This window comes from Poromitra crassiceps (genome assembly GCF_964638095.1).
Source record: "Poromitra crassiceps genome assembly, chromosome: 11".
NCBI classification, from domain to species: domain Eukaryota; kingdom Metazoa; phylum Chordata; class Actinopteri; order Beryciformes; family Melamphaidae; genus Poromitra; species Poromitra crassiceps.
Window position 1 is genome coordinate 9579482 of NC_139643.1, and position 17704 is coordinate 9597185.

At 40.1% G+C, this 17704-nt stretch overlaps 2 long non-coding RNA genes across 2 annotated transcripts; both read right to left on the reverse strand.

Annotated features, from left to right (window-relative positions):
- Nucleotides 1-1800: 1800 nt before the first annotated feature.
- Nucleotides 1801-3591, reverse strand: LOC310785801. The gene is made up of 3 exons (XR_014553195.1): nucleotides 3549-3591; nucleotides 2088-2207; nucleotides 1801-1886 (listed from the first exon to the last, which is right to left on the reverse strand). It is a non-coding gene; the product is annotated as an uncharacterized lncRNA (long non-coding RNA).
- Nucleotides 3592-15817: 12226 nt separating this feature from the next.
- On the reverse strand, nucleotides 15818-17127 carry LOC310785296. The gene is made up of 3 exons (XR_014553161.1): nucleotides 17093-17127; nucleotides 16151-16218; nucleotides 15818-15902 (listed from the first exon to the last, which is right to left on the reverse strand). It is a non-coding gene; the product is annotated as an uncharacterized lncRNA (long non-coding RNA).
- Nucleotides 17128-17704: the final 577 nt, after the last annotated feature.

Below are 17704 nucleotides of genomic sequence, written 5' to 3' on the forward strand. Positions count from 1 at the left end.
CTTTCTTCAAGAACAGAGGACTTTGTGTAGGAATAAGTGCACATAAAGCACAGTACTATTTTAAGATATTAAATTAATTATATAAAATAGACAATTTAAACATTTTGAGGTACACAATAGTGTTATCCCTGACATGCCTCTAGATGTCACTATTCTATGTCAAATGTAGTCCATATGAGAACTTGTGCTGTATCATATCAGCCCAGTTGCTCTTAGATTCAAGGAAATTGGCTGGTTTTGCAGATATACACAGGAATGCCCACTCTGTATGTATGCTCTATGTATGTATATTTTGCTGTGTGATCAGCCAGTGACAGATGCAGACATACATAATTTATATAAGACAGACATGTATACTGCTGGTAATAAGGTTTGGATGTTTTAGAAAACCAGCAGGGCTACTGCCTTTCACTTGTAGAGTAAATAAGAGATAAGTTCAGCTTTGCAGTCTTTACCAGAGCTCATCTTGACCAGTTCACACTCGCTCATAACATTATAAAATAACATTTTGAATCTATATGCCTAAAGTAGTATTTCATGGGAATATTAACATATTTACATTCATCTAATATTGACCTAAACTATTAATTGGGATATGAATAGGATAGGCTACTAAAAATGATATGATTATGCTGGCAGCATTACTTATGTCAGCATGCATGTTGAGTTGCCCTAAGTGCTAACTAACTAGCCTAAGTGCTAACTAACTAGCCACATTGCTTGTTCAGTTTCAAAAGTGCTGTTACACCCTTTTGGCAGCAAACAAACCCTTACTTTTACTGTTACGGCTTTCAGTTTTTTGCTTAATTAAAACTTTTGATTCATATGATTTCAGTTGTGTCTTTTTAAATGAAAATATCTCACTGAGACCTTTTAATTGATATAACTCATATTTGCCCCAAATCTCACTTACTTTGACTCGAATCCCTCGATATATATATACACTGACGGAGCACTTTAAACACCTGTACAGTACACCTGCTTATTTATGCAATGATCCATTCACCCAATCATGTGGCAGCAGTGCAATGCAGGATCATGCAGATAGAGGTCAGCAGCGTCACATCAAACATCAAAATGTGCACTCAGTGAAGTATTTCTGAAATGGCGGATCTTTTTCACACACTACAGCAGTGATACACAACTTGTGGCCCGGGGGCCAGATGCGGCACGCGATAGGGTGCAGAGTGGCCCCCCAACCATTTTCTAATTCACAATGAAATCTCATGTTCAATAAAGTTTGACTGAGCTCCAGCTAAATTGTCAAATATCACCACCTTCTCGCCGCCCACACACTTATATGTACTTAACTAACTTAACCTAACTAACTAACTATCCTGTGTGCACAAAATTGTCAGACTAAACTCCAGCTGACACCCCAAAAACCTACAATCAAATACAGAAAAAATATTGATGTTTGTTTATTAACTGGCCCCTGGCCTCCTGTCATTTTGCAAAAGTGGCCCCCGGGCAAAGCCAGTTGAGTATCGCTGCACTACAGTCTCTTCTTCTTCTTCTTCTGTGGTTTTTTATGGCAGTTGGCATCCTTTAAGTTGCATTACCACCTCTCTAGAATTGACACTGGTGTGAAAACCAAAAACACCCAGTGAGGGGTGGCTCTGTGGATGGAAATGTCTTGTTGATGAGAGAGCTCAGACTGGTTGGAGCCGACAGAAAGGCTTCAGTAACTCAGATAACCTCTCTTACCGTGTTGATTTGTCCAAACTCATAACTGAGGACATAAGTGCCACATCACATCAATATGACATTATCATTATATGTGTTGTAGCATCAATGTCCTCCAGCCTTTTGGGTTTATTAGCACTGGTCATGTTCTAGTGTGGAACCACTGTACCGTAGATCACACTGGCTTCTGCTGCTTCAGTCTAATGGAAAAAAGCAGGCAAACACAAGCAAATGATGACATCATTCAATAAAAGTACTAGCAGGAAGGAAAAGTAACAACAACAAAAAATACTAACAGCTTTGCAGTAATAGTAGTATTTTTTCATTGCTTTTCTATGATTTGAACAGAAATATTAAATAGTGGTTTGGCCTGTTAATGTGGACACAGCCTTGATGTTTACCTCCTGGACTTTCCTGTCTTTCACAACAGTGCTGTACAGAGCATCAGGATCAACATTGCTGTACAGAGCATCAGGATCAACATTGCTGTACAGAGCATCAGGATCACTGGTCTGTGGGACCTACAAGGACCAATTTGAAATACAACATTAATCTCATGTCTTCGACTACAGTTACTTGACTTCCATTTTTGTGTGTTCCCCTTTGAATAGTATTAGTCCAGTCTAGTAGTAGTAGTAGTAGTAGTCTGTATTTATATAATCACAAGCATGTCTTAAAGGACTTTTACATAGCATACAGTAGCTACATATCAAATTAATACTACATGATCATAAATACTACACACGTCATAGGCGGATTATGACATGACGGGCCCCTGGGCCTGGATGCATAAGTCTATTTCGGCAATTTACATGCTGAAATAGACTCTGGGCTCTCAGATTGCACTGAGAGCAATGCTCTCTTTTTCAGGAGTGCTCTGCTGGCTACTGAGCAGCTCCACTGGAGTCATTTGTCATTTGGTCCAAGTCTGAAGCAAGTCTCAAGTCACTTTGTTTTGGACCAGTCAGGTCACAGGTTTTGTCAAGTCGAGTCGAGTCCTTAGTTAAGGAAAGTCAAGTCCCAAGTCAAGTTACTTCCCCCCACCCCAAGCTACTGCAGTGTTACCTTCCTATATAATAAAAAATACGAGGTATTAGTACCTGCAGTGCTATTGGCCAATTTATCTAACCTGTTCATGACAATGAAATTTATTTGTATTATAATTATTGATGTTCAGTGAAATAAATGCAAACAAACAAAAGTCAGTAAAAAACAATTTCCAGTGAAATACTGACAAGACTACAATGTAATCAAACAAAAACAAATGACTTAAACGTACAGTATTTATCTCTTCTCAATCAAAATGCTTCCTCTCGATCACTGATAAACAGTCAAAACACTGACAGCCAGGCTACAACATCAAACATTGTTAGATTATATTACATTTGTTCATATTTAATATTTAAACTGACAAACACTAACAACCAAGTCATCAACTCTCAAGTCAAGTCAAGTCTCGAGTCTTTAACTTCCAAGTCCAAGTAAGTCTCAAGTCATTTATGTTTTTGTCAAGTCAAGTCACAAGTCATCAAAACAGGGACTTGAGTCGACTCAAGTCCAAGTCACCAAGTCTCAAGTCCCCATCTCTGGTTATGGGCCCCCTGAGCTCTTGGGGGCCTGGGCTCAGTAGCCCCGTTTGGTAATACATCCCTGATACACATGATGATATAGGTTACATACATCATAATATACACTACACAAACACACTCATGTCTATGGGCAATTTAGAGTCTTCGATCCACCTGACCAGCATGTCTTTGGACTGTGGGACAAAACCAGAGCACCTGGAAGAAATGCACACAGACACGGGGAGAACATGCAAACTGTATCATTATGTGCATGTGGACACATTCATACAGTACCTGGGCTGGAGGTGTCCTAATGTGATGAACATCACTGTAGATCAAATTATCTTCATTGTCAGCAGCCTGTTGTGAATAAGTAGAAGAAGGAGGAGGAACAAAATGTTCACAAGGAACGATACACAGTCTGTGAATAATAGTGTTTACAGCAGGCATGCAGATTATATTATTCATCACATCCAACAGAGCAGTGACTATATAGAAGGGCTGCTTAGTGTTGGGGTCGAGACCACCTGTCCTAAACCCTGACCTAGTCAAGACCAAGACCAGGGGTGGGCGGGGGTCAACGAGACCAAGACCAAGACCAAGACCGAGGGGGGACGAGTTCCAGAAGACCGAGACCATCAAAATGTGATATTGAGACCAAGACCGGTTTCGACTACTACAGCACAGCACTATAGTGCTGCTATAATCCATGTAGTATGACCAACAACTCACACTCAGTTATATAAAAATAATTACACCAGTAGACTATTTGCATGGTCACGTTCCTTAAATGTTGTTTGTTCCGAGTGTCCTATGATCAGTCCATAAAGCATTATACTATCACAAAGAAGATAATTTATGATGAGGCGATGACAACACATGACCATCAAAGGTGATACTGGGAAATATGGCTCTATCTTACCACTGTGATGGCTGATGCTTCAGTTTTGGCCTTCTCTGAAACAAACACAAGGAAATACCATGTAATAATTTTTAAAGAAAATCATTTAAAATATCATGTAATTTTTTTTTAAAGAAAACATTTAAAATGTAATGACACAATTATTATTTTGGTTCTGAATTTGATTCATCAGCGTTTGCCATGGACTTACTATGTATTACTATCCTCCAACCAAACAAGGCAGATGCTAAAACCAAAACCAACAAGACCAGGGGGATGAGGAGAATCTTTAGGTCAATGGATCTAGCAGAAGATAGATGCAGATGAGGTATGTTTGATTAAAGACACACACTTTCCCCCCACAACCATAAAAGTTATCTGACACATTTGTGTGTTTGGATTATAATTACAATTTTCCTTTTTTGCACTAATATTGACAATTATAAACTAGAGCAATAAAATGTCAATTTTAAGTCCATACAGTGGAGAGGGACAGGATGTACAGAGAGAGCAAATGTGAATCAGATTTGAATCCATGGTGTTGTGAGAACATGGTAGGTGTCTTAGCTCTAAGTAAAGGGGACTGACCTCTGCTGTGGGTCTGGCAGGTTGTCTCCAGCTGCAGTGGAGTTTGTGGGCTGACCACTAGATGGACCTGTGAGCACGGAGGAATGTTGGTGGGTGGTTGGAGGAAGCGTCTCTATAAAGAGTGAGTAGTGTGACAAGGCTGAATTTTATACTTCATGATTATTTGAACTATTTTAGAGTTTGACTTATGTTACATTTGTGTGTGTCCCATTAATGGCTTCATTTTTATTAGCCATCGTATAGGCAGTCATATGTGACAATATGAAAGATGAGGAAGAAGGTTTGATTCTTACTTATGGTGGAGCTCATAGTAGTTGTTGAGGGTCGTTCATGAACAGTGACATGAACTGGCATCTGTAGGTCTCCTTTAGCACACCAATACCAACCACTGCTGTCAACCTTCAGTCCACTCATAGTCACATTGAACAGACTTGAGGAACTGAAGATTGTCACTTGTGTTCCATCGATTGATCCAGACCATCTCTCCACACAGGACCCACGCACTCTACACCACTTCATTTGTCCAGGGATACTATGGTGACCTGTGATCATTATATCTCCTCTATTAAATCCTGATATGTTCTGCTGGTCCACATTGAGTCCAGACGTACCTTGAGGGAGAACAAGCAACAATCAATAGAACATTGTGTGTAATACTCTACACTGGCAAAATGATGATAAAGAAATATCAAATATAGAACAGCATGTTGCATACATTCAAATATCTTCAAACCATTCCATTTACATTCAATCTTGCCATTCAACAAATGATAATAATTAGTTCATTATCCCAATTATAGCCAATGCACACGCACACGCACACGCACACGCACACGCACACGCACACGCACACGCACATGCACACGCACACACACACACACACACACACACACACACACACACACACAAAGGCGTGTAATCTCACAGAAAGGGTTTCACATGTTCTGAAATGAATAGCTTGATCTTACTGGAGACTGACAGGTGAAAATACTGTCCACCATCTCCCCCCGCATCAATTTCCATGTTACACCAGTAACCAGAAGTGTCCTCTACCACCAGGTCATTAATGGTCACAGTGAAGACTCTTTGCTTGGTGTCATCAGAGATAGAAAACCTTCCTGAAGTACGTTGCTTCGTTGTTACCACATAATCACAGCCGGCCCAAGTATACCCTTTACACAAGTACTTCACATGGTTTATGTACTTTACATGATAGAGACAAGGAATAGTGATGGAGCCTCCTGTCTTCACTGACACTTTGCTCACTGTTATTATGCTGTGAATTCCTGCAACAACAACAACATGAGATACATAGTTTACAATATAATCCCTTTATAAGCCTTCATGTAGATCTCACAACTATATCACAATCAGAAACATAGAAAGTAGAGACCAGTGATACTCAACTTAGGGCCCAGGGGCCAGATGCGGCCCGTGATAGGGTAGAGTACAGAGTGCCCCTGAACCAATCTAATTCACAATGAAAACCAATGCTAAATCTAGTTTGAGTGAGCAGCTCCAGCTAAATTGTCAAATATCGCAGCCTCCTCACCACCCAGGGACAATATGTACGCTACTTAACTAATTAGCTATCCTGTGTGCACAAAGTAGAGACGTTTGGTTACATTGCTTTTTGGAGAGATTTATTGATTTGTTTGGGAAGTGGGTTTACTCTGAACAGATTTGAGAACTGAATTAAAGTGAATACAATTCATTTCTAACTTGTGTATTTGTTATTGATTGTTGAATAACGTCTAGTTTGGTTGATTAGCCCAGTGGTTCCCAAACCTTTTTTGTCTCATGTACCCCTTTAGCTGTTTACCATGCCAAAAGTACCCCTCACTCATGCACGTTCTTTGTGCCACAAAGAAAACATCGGTTGCAGTGGATCCACAGACGCACATATACGTCGTAGTAAATCCATGCAAAATATATATTTTCACTGAACTGCCGCGGTTTGGTCTTTGGGCTCTTTTTTCCTTTGGTCCCTAAACCTGAATCCATAGTGACATCAACTGGACGTTTATTCATGTTTGCTAGTAACTAGTTTGCGTGACCTCTTCACAGTGTAACAGTTCACACCTGTCAGGGGGGAACTAGTTGCAGCGTGCAATGGGCTTATGAAATGACTTGGAATATTTTTCTATCATTTTGGAAATTAATTGTAATCCTCAATCTTTAAAAGTACCGCCTGCAAGCTGCTCAAGTACCCTATAGGGGTACACGCACCCCTGGTTGGGAATCACTTGGATTAGCCTATTTGGACTTGCCTGCAAAGGACATTTTTATTTTGTGAGTGGTTTTTATTGTAGCTCCAATACACTGATATTGAACTTGTCTGTGTTTGCATTATTGTCACTCTGATTATTGTTTTGATTATTTGGTTCAGATTGATGCTGTCTGGGTTCATGGCAGCGTGTAAAAAATGTATATGTGTCAGACTAAACTCCGGCTGGCACCCCAAACCTACAATCCACTACATAAAAAATGTATATTTATAATGTTTGTTTATTCACTGGCCCCTGGCCGCTCTCATTTTGCAAAAAGGGGCCCCTGGGCAAAGCAAGTTGAGTATCCCTGCTGTAGACTGTAAATTCATTCTAACATAATGAGGAAAGAACAGTTCATCTTATAATATTAGAGGTGGTTGTCACTTTAAATATGTGAATCAAAGTTCATTACTCTAGAATATCATGCCACTAGTATACAACATTCATATCATCATCATCATCATCATCATCCTCATCATCACAGGTAACAGCTAGCTAAACTAAGAGTGTTCTCATGAAGACTTTGCTCACTTACCAATGAGTCCACAGAGGAGAAGCAGAGGGATACAGGTCAAAGCCATGTCCGCTTCAATGTGAGAGTGAACACTACCTCCCTCACTCTTACTGCAGGGCTAACTGCTGCTCCTCCTCATTCTGAACACACCCCCTGTCCTATAAGCTGCTGTGTATCTATTGAGCATACAGAGTCAAATATACTGCATTCATATCTCCATCCTCTACAATACATTACATACATATATTTGAATGAGTTTAATTTGCTTCTCTTTTCCAGTTAGGCATCAACCAAAGCCTATATTACTCCTGACACTTCTGATTTTTGTTTGTCCTCATATGTGGGAGAGAAGCAAAGTGAACGTCACTTCCTGCTTCAGCACTGTACCAGAGATTTTCATCCACCATTTATTTTCCCATAGACATTTCGTAAAATGCTTATAAAAATAGTTATACTTGGTCAAGTCAAACGGTTCAGATATATTTAGAATCGGGAGAGAGCATAGAACATTTCACTCAGACCAAAACTTAAAACAAAATACGGTAACATAGAAACAATATTTTCTATGTTTCTAAGTTTTTTACGTTTCGGTCCAAGTGAAATGTTATGTGGTCTCTCATGTTTCTTAATATATCTGAACCGTTTGGTTTGAACAAGTAAAACTATTTTTATAAGCATTTTTGCTGAAGCAACTTACACAAAGCATAAGCCTCTCTTAACACATAATTTCCCCACATAGAAATAGTTAAGTCGATTTTTTTTTGTCACAATCTATTCTTACTAATATTTGATCCAATATCCCACAAAAGACTTTGTTGTCTCACACAAGAGTTTCCAATCATGGAAAAGATCAGCCTGTGGATATAGTTGGTTGACTGTAACTGTCATAACTCATAATTTCTTTATTATTCACTGGTTCCATGCAGGGACTCATTTGCTCAACAGGAATGCTGCATATGAATTTCTGCTGCACAACAGGTGGCAGGGAAAATACATTTGAGACATTTTTTTAAGAGAGTGGAGTAAAGTCATACTTTTATGTAAATATGAAAAAGCTAGAAGGTGTGCAGAAAAGCCTATTCTAGAGCAAGGGTCTTTTTTCAATTGATTGATTTCATCCAGGTGCTTAAAATACATTTCTTAGAGGACCCCTGCAGATTTGGGGGCCCCAGGCCACTAGGAGAATCCGCTGCATAGAGGCATATACAGGGAGGAGGAGGGCGGTCCTTGTTTCTCTCTGCCTCCTAACACACACCTGACCTCACTCTTTCCACAGGAATGCTGTAGGAAAACTAGAATGGGTCCACAAATTAGAATGTAGGGAAAGAAGACTCTTTGGAAATTAACTTAATGAAATAATGTTGCAGTGTTTTCTAACAGCCAAAAGTAGGTATTTTATTGTTATTCATATAATTTGAGATGAGGATAAGCAATATAACTATGCACACAGGGAAGATTATTATATCGCTTTGAGAAAGGTTTGCATCAAAAGAAGAACAAACAAACGGAAGCTCAAACTGCTCATGTTTTTAACCAGTTTAATTTCGGCTGCGACGAGCCGACACCCACAACTGCAGAAGCATTTCCCCTACATCAGCGGTTTGATGGTGTGAGCCTTTCAATGTGATGAAAGATGACAGAAGTATTGTGCTGTGCTCAGGGGTGGACTGGAAGAATCATTCAGGCCAGGAAATATAGAGTGAAATATAGCCCCAGTCAGGCAGTCAGGGCACTTTTTAATAAGCGGGTCTGGGGGTCCTCCACCAGGAAGATGTGAGTTATAAAGACATTTCCTGCATTCTGGTGAATTGTTGTGCACTGCTACCAGAGTGCAGATTACACAATGATAATGGAGGGAGGGGGGGATGGCACAATATGATGCAGGCACTTGTAGGCTTCATTTGAACATGGGGGGGGGGGCATAAAGATGGGAGGGGCCTAGGCAAATTCTGAGGGTTAAACACTTCATTTCCTGCATTGTGGTGTTTCTTTATGCACCTGCAGGCCATTTAGCAGGCCAGGCCACTGGTCAAACTCCCTATGCTCCCTAAGGCCAGTCCGACCCTGCTGTGCCACTGAGTGGATACAATGAAATAGTACAACCAACATTTAAAAATAAGGGATTATCACGTACAAACCTACTACACGCACTTCCCCCCTAAGAATGTCACTGATATCTTTATTGTGAAATGCAGCCCAAGACTTCATTTCCCGCATTGTGGTCATTTTTTTATGCAAGAGTGTCAATTTGTGTTGACACTCTTGCATAAGGGCTTGCATAAGCATTGTAATAGTCTTCTACATATCAAGGTAAAACAGCATCGTGGGAGTTTGAGTTGTCACCTAGAATGAGTCAACACTGTGCTCTCTACTGGCTGGGGCCGTTTAACAAAGTGTGACATGAAACTCACACCTCTGCCTGTGCAGCACAAGCAGTTTTATTTCAGATTGGAGACTAGTAGAACTGTTGTCTCCCAGTCTCATCTAAAATCACATATTATGCAATTTTAGGCAGTGCATAATGGGAGGATCAGTATAGAGAGTAGATACCGCGAGGGGGAAAATTGAAAAAAAAAATTAAAGGGCATGCCTATAGGCTACTACAGAGTGGACAATATGAAAATAAAAACATTATAAATGTATGCTTTTTTGTTAGTTAACATTGCTTGGTGCAAGCAATCTTTTCAGAACATTTTTAACAAATTATGCTTTAAAAAAAATGATGGGGACAAAATCTGCCATTTGAAGAAGTGACGGGGACACGTACGTCCCCAGCATCACTGATATTGGTTTCATTAGGGCCCTGCTCTTTTTAAACTATTGCATCATAATTGAGGATGTATTGTGTGAGTGTAAAAGGCCAAAAATGATATGTTATCAAGATGCAAAATATACCGTTTTCAGCTGGTGTGCTATTTATCGTATATCACGTGCCGATCACAGCTGATCCGATGAATAGCCATGGTCGTTTGCAGGTCCATCTAATCAGCTGTCACTAACAGCAAAAGACGGTGGTTTGTGGACTTGGTTTTTGGGCCAATCTAAAAGGGGCTCTAGAGGCAACACAGTACTAGACACTGTGGGACTTGCTGGTGTTGCCTCAAAGAACAGATTGAGGTAGCCATTAAGACAAAGGTCAAAGTCTCCATCTCATCAATCGCTGTCTGAAGAGTTGAGGGAAGAACTGAACATTCCTCCAGAGGAAAATCACCCTGGAGGTCAGATTGTCCTCTCCTCTGCCCCGGCCTCCCCCTGACTCCTCTGAGCAACATCCTAGCCTGAGCACAATCGCTTTGCCCTGGACCTTCATTTTCCTCTTTATCCACGAGCACAGCTGCCACCTCTCTCTTCCTCTAACACCTCCTCTACGTCTGTCGGTCCATGTCAGAATAGGAGGAGCAGGCACAGCCTAGCTGCTCTGTGGGCAGACAAAGTGCAGGAGTGAGTCAGGACCTCAGCTCAAACTGCTTCACTCACAGGGCGGAAACATGATAGGCACTCTGGATTCTACACAGCACTATTTTTAAGATATTTTGGACCTGCTTTAAATTATATCTATAATGGTATTGTGCTATGTTTTATAAAATTGTTACAATTAATCAAGTTCATGCATTTTCTTCTTTCTTAAAAAGAAAGTGGTGTGTTTTAAATTAATTATATGAAATAGATAATTTAAACATTTTGAGAGACACAACTAGTGTTATCTCTGACATGCCTTTAGGTGAGGTGTCACTATTCTAGTCCATATGAGAACATGTGCTGTATCATATCAGCCCAGTAGCCCAGAGGCTACTGCCTCTTTCACTTGGTAGATATATTACATTTACCACAATATAAATATGAAAAGTTTAAAATTCTATCACAGCATGACATCAGCAGGCCTCGGCTCACACTGTGAAGGGAGATGTTTATTCACAGCAGAATGACACAGGAGAGAGCGATTTTGCACCATCTAGGGGTGAGTCACATGCTTTTCTTTACATTGTTTCTACATTGTTTCTAGTGTGTTGTCATGTATATTATATGAGTGTTTTTGTGCAGCTGAATGAGTGAAGCTATTTCTTGTGTCGTGCATCAGTCAGGGAGCAGATTAGGAGGTTCTATAGATAATAAAATGGAGGTATATAGAACCCTTATACAACTCAGTTGATTGTACTGAGTCATGCTTTGTGCCATCATGGGAACCAGTAGATAAACCAGTCAGTGGCTGATGAGACAGTTACAGCAAAGAATAACTCTAATGTAGTCACTGACTAAACTAAACAATCAACTGCAACAGCCAAGGTAGATAATACAACTTTTATTTATGTACACCATGATATCCGTAATTTCCGGACTATAAGGCGCACCGGTATATAAGCCGCAGCAGCAAAATTGACTGTTTTTTACATATATAAGCCGCACCGGACTATAAGCCGCGGGTGTTTTGATGTTTAATTACCATATGTAAGGGTTCGTGCACAGAGAGGAATGTCGGGAAAGAGATGGCTGTTTGGGGAAGCTCCCATTTATTAACATTTCAACAAAAGGTGCTGTCAACAATCAAACCAGGTACCGTAATCCTTGTCTTCATCTTTTAGGTGAAGGTGCAGCGTCAAAAACAGAGTCAGAGTCAAAGTCAAGTCACTAATCCTCGTCTTCCTCTTCTTCCTCCGTACTGAAACCAGCAAAGTCCTCAACTTCAGTGTCGGAAACGAACAGGTTCAGGGTGGCTTTGTCAACCACTCTCCTCTCTCCTTCGTTGTCACTCTCAAAACCAAGGAACTCCTCTTCGTCACTGTCGGTGTCGGAATCGAACAGCCTCTGAAGGCGCCCAGCTGTGCCGGCGTCATCATCACGCAGCAGTCCAGCCTTTCGGAACCCGAATGGAGTTTGTGGTCTTGATGGCTGCTTTCACGGAATCTGTTATATGAGCCCTCATGCTGTCGAGAACGAGCAAAGCTTTTTTTTGGTGAAAGAATCCTCCAGGGCGCTTGACGTAGCACTCAGCCAGCCACTCCTTCATGACACTTTCCATCATCCACCCTTTCTTGTTGACTCTGAGGCATATCCCACTGGGAATTTTCTCTTTCGGCATCGTAATCCGCTTAAAAATCACCATTGGCGGCAGCTTTACTCCAGATGCAGAGCAGCCGAGAACACAAGTGAAATTCGTTCTCTCGTGCCCAGTGGTTCTCAATGTGATCGACGATTCACCTTTCTTGTTAACAGTCCGAGTGAGTGGCAGGTCGAACGTCAAAGGCACTTCATCCATATTTATGATCTGCTCCGGTTCGATGGAATATTCCTTGATCTTCCTTTGTGTGAATTCGCTGAAGTTTGTGATTTTCTCCTGGTAGTCGGGGGAGGGAGTTGTTGGCCGAGTGGCCGTTTGCTTACCGTAATTACCATATGTAAGGGGTCACGCACAGAGGGGATTGTCGGGAAAGAGATGGCTGTTTGAGGAAGCTCCCATTTACCGTATTACCGTAACATTTCAACAAAACAACATAACACAACACCACCTTTGTTTATTTTTACAGTGCACACAGTGTCCGCGGTGTGGTGAAAAGAGGGCAAGAGAGGAAATTAAAACAGAAGTGGATTTATAGTTAGAAAGAGTGCTAAAAAAGAGAGATTTTATTTGTATTTTTTTTTTTTTTTCTGAAAAAATCCATAGATAAGCCGCACCGTTATATAAGCCGCAGGGCCAAAAAACGGGAAAAAAGCCGCGGCTTATAGTCCGGAAATTACGGTACAAACTGGTCTGGATCTGTACATAAATACATTGTACTTCACCCAACAATGATTAAAATATTACAGTTCAGTCAAAGGGGGGGGGGGGGGGGGGGGGGGGGGTGATGGCAAAATTAGCTGAAATGCTCTGCTGATGCATCAATAATGAGATATCCGTTTCAAGTGTATTTAGGAGTTTTTATTCTACAATAACATCTGTGCACAGAGGTCTCTTCCCGACCACGTTGTCATGAAAAAGCCACGAGTCATTGTTACATCTCATCATATACTGAAACTATGACACCCGCCCCCTACCCTGGAGGGCAGTACTTTTCCACTTCATTCAACCTCTCTCCAACTCAGTATATTTCCATGACGTCAATAGTTAATCTGATGTTCACGAGACATAACAATCCAGTCTATTCCCTCAAAGCAAGATACATGTTCTCCCTGTACAGCAATGTTCTGCAATGGTGAAGAACATAGTTCACAAAATACATCTTAGAAGGGCCATAGTTCATAATCAATCAACAAAATAAGCACTCAATCAATAATTTGCTATAGGGGACAATCCTTGCATTTGTGGTTGCAAAATAGTAAAGTAATTATAGTCAATGAGTTAATGAGCAGTACAACATCAAATCATTACAGAAATTGGTAAAGCCATGGCGGTGATTTTTTACATAAATGTCATGGTGATTTTGGTTACATATAAACCAGGTATACCTATAAATGCTAATGCTAATTGAAGCACATTTCTAAGCAAATTGTGAACCTTGTATAAGGTATAGGGAGCATGTACATACACATACAGGATTATACAATATACAGTATGCAGAATATGTGTATTGCTGCTATTGGAACAGAGTTGTGCAAAGAAAAAGTGATATTAACCCTCTGGGGTCTAAGCATTATTTTGTCCTATTTTTGGTCCGTCTGTCTCCTTGTGTAATAATGCTGCTTGTATAACCTCAACCCTGTAATGGACCATCAAGTGATAGACCTCCAGAGTTTTATGTACAAGGGCTATCATCACACGTATGCTGCAATGATGTCATATTCATATATCAATTCTTATATGACTATAAGGACAAAAGAAAAAACAAGGCAGAAATTGAATCTCACACAAATGTATTAAAAACAAACAGAGAACAAAAAAAACTATTTACATTTTTCATAAAGAAGCCCTTTAGTTTTTTCCACCCAAGTATATTCTGATATTATATTATATCATCATCATCATCATCATCATCATCATCATCATCATCATCATCATCATCATCATCATCACCACCACCACCACCATTATTAGGGGTCCAAGCACGAAGTGCGTGGATCCCTATTGTATCTGTAATGTTTATTATTATTCTGCCCTAAAACAGCATGCACGTCAAAAACCGTAAGGGCTACAGTAGCCAGACCTTGCACATAGGTTGGAAATGTGCCCCACTGCTCAGAGACAAAAAATTAGCCATATTGGCCAGATGGTGGCGCTATAACAGACCCTTTTGCGTATTGACCCATAACTCACACCCATTTAAGCCTGCTAGATTTTCCAAAAAAAAAAACGAACTCGTCCTAGGCCATTTGCCCGAATGAGCCCAAACTTTTTCTGTGTCATCTCTGGACTTCCCTGATCTAAAGTTGTATAAAGAATTTGGATACGTGAAACCGTCTTGAAATGATAAATGTTTAAACTTTGACACTTTGAAACTTTGAAACTTTGAAACTTTGAAACTTTGAAACTTTGAAACTTTCACCGGAAGCTTGGACCCCGCATCGCCGCTTGCGGCTATATTTATTATTATTATTATATTATTATTATTATTATTACTACTACTACTACTACTACTACTACTACTACTACTACTATTATTATTATTACTATTATTTTTTATCACTATATAAGTATGATAATGTATAATTATATAATTATATTTTGTGCAGGACAGTCCACACATGATGTCTGCTTTCGTTTGGTGAAGATTGGACAAAATTTGACAAAAAAAAGAAAAGATTTTGGACAAAATTCAAAATGGCAGAAAATCTAATCAGAAGGAAATGGGCATGGCCTATATCAGTAGATGCGGAAGGACCCAAGAAATCCAGGGAATTATGATTGGGGACCCTACGGTTCAAAAGTTATGGACCAAAATGTAAAGAGGGCTGTTATAGCGCCACCATCAGGTCAATTGGTGTAATTCTTTCGTGGATAGTAAAAGGTCCCTCTGTGAACCTCCGTAGCAAGTTTGGTAGCTCTGGGTCATATCGTTTCTGAGATACCGCTAATTTAATGCAAGATTTTTCCAAACCCCATTCAAGTGAATAGGAAAAAAACTTGCACGTACTCACGAATAGCGCCCAAACCGCTTGACGAATCCGTAGGGTACCTGTCATCAATGAGCCACACATTTTGAGGTCTGGCATGTCTATGTGGTGTGAAGAATGTGGGAGTTAATATGCGTTAAACTTTTGTGTGGAAAGAATACAAATATTAAGGATGGCAGATTTCATAGATTTTCCTTGCTTTCAGTAAGCACAATAATGATCATATATATTAATCTCAAAATGGACGTGTAGTTCAAGGCTGGATTACAAAGCTTCTGATAGTGCTACAATTGCAAGAGCCCTCCAGTGAAGTGAAGTGGTGAAGTTGTTTCCTGTGATGAAAAAAAGGAAGTCATTTGCACCTTCCTTGTATTCCTGAGATATTCAATGAAACATATATAGAATATATTTGAATTGGGTATATTTAATTGTAAAATTAAATATAATTGTCGAAAAATTCCCCAATATGTATATTGGGGAATTTTTCATAATGTGTTTTGAGCTAGGATACCCAAAGAACATAAAGAGATTTGAAATGAAGATACAAGATGAAACCAAGAGTTAATAAAAGAGAACATACAAAACATCTGTGACTTCTTCTCATTGTTCTCAGCCCTCCTCAGGTTCTCCTGAGACCGCATCAGCAGCCTGTTGTGAATAAGCAGAAGAAAGAGGAGGACCACTGAGCCAGTGCCCTAAAGTACAACATGATTTATCACTGTGTTAAAGAGGCTATGATGGAGTGTAAGTGTAACCGCCTTGGAAGCTGGAGGTCGGTGGTTCAAATCCACCCCTGGGCAAGCCCCTAACATGGGTTGCTGCAACTACTATCAACACAACGCCGTTATATTGGATTACTGATTATGGAGTTACGGGGTATGTCAACACATTCAGACCTGGCTAGGAGTTTCCCTAATCTGTGCAACATTAATGCATATATTCTCTTCATTGTCAGCACCCTGTGGTGAATAAGCAGAAGACAGAGGAGGAATAGGAACAACTCACATTAACTTGTAGAAACCCACCGTACTTGCATGGTCAAGGACTTAAAGTCCCTGGACAATACAAATAAATGTGTTTTGAGTTTGTCACACCACAGAAAAATGTGTCATTAACCACCCAGCTTAAATTTGAAGGATTATGAAAAACTAAGCATTTCTCTGGTCACCCGTAATGGTTTTTTTTCCTTCTTCTTCTTCCTCTTTCTTTTTTCCGGTAGAGGCATTTCAGCCTGATTGGATCACAGAGTTTATTGTGAACAAGTCTCGTGCATCAGCACGCTTACTTCAAACCCAACATAAGGAACATATACAAAAAACTTAAATGGCAATATTTAGGATTTGGACTAAAACTAATAAGTTTGCATACGATTATGCACATAAGACCCTAAATTACATTGTTAGAAGGTTATTGTGTGTCCTAATCCATCCATAAAGTATAGATAGATATATGCAAATGATGAGGTGATGACCACACATCAGCCTGCAAGGTGATACTGGGAAATGACATGGCTCTATCTTACCACTGTGATGGCTGATGCTTCAGCTTTGACCTTCTCTGAAACAAACACAAGGTAATATCATGTCATTCTCTCTCAAAATGACTGTAGGATGAATCAGTTTTCAAGAAAATATTTGACACAAGTAATATTTGTGTTGTGAATTTGCATAATCAGCATTTGCCATGGACTTACTATGTATCACTATCCTCCAGACAAACAAGCCAGACGCTACAAGCAATACCACCAAGACCAGGCGGATGAGGAAAATCTTGAGGTCAGTGGATCTAGCAGAAGACATGCAGATGAGCTACATTTGATTAAAATTATAGGTGGACACTATTTTAAACTAGTGTTTGATCATCTTTAGTCTGCTGCCTTTATCAGACAGTCAGAGTGGAGAGGGACAGCATATACAGTGGAGAGGGACAGGATATACAGTGGGAGGGACAGGATATACAGTGGAGAGGGACAGGATATACAGTGGAGAGGGACAGCATATACAGTGGAGAGGGACAGGATACAGTGGAGAGGGACATGATACAGTGGAGAGGGACAGGATACTCAGTGGGAGGGACAGGATATACAGTGGAGAGGGACAGGATATAGTGGAGAGGGACAGGATATACAGTGGAG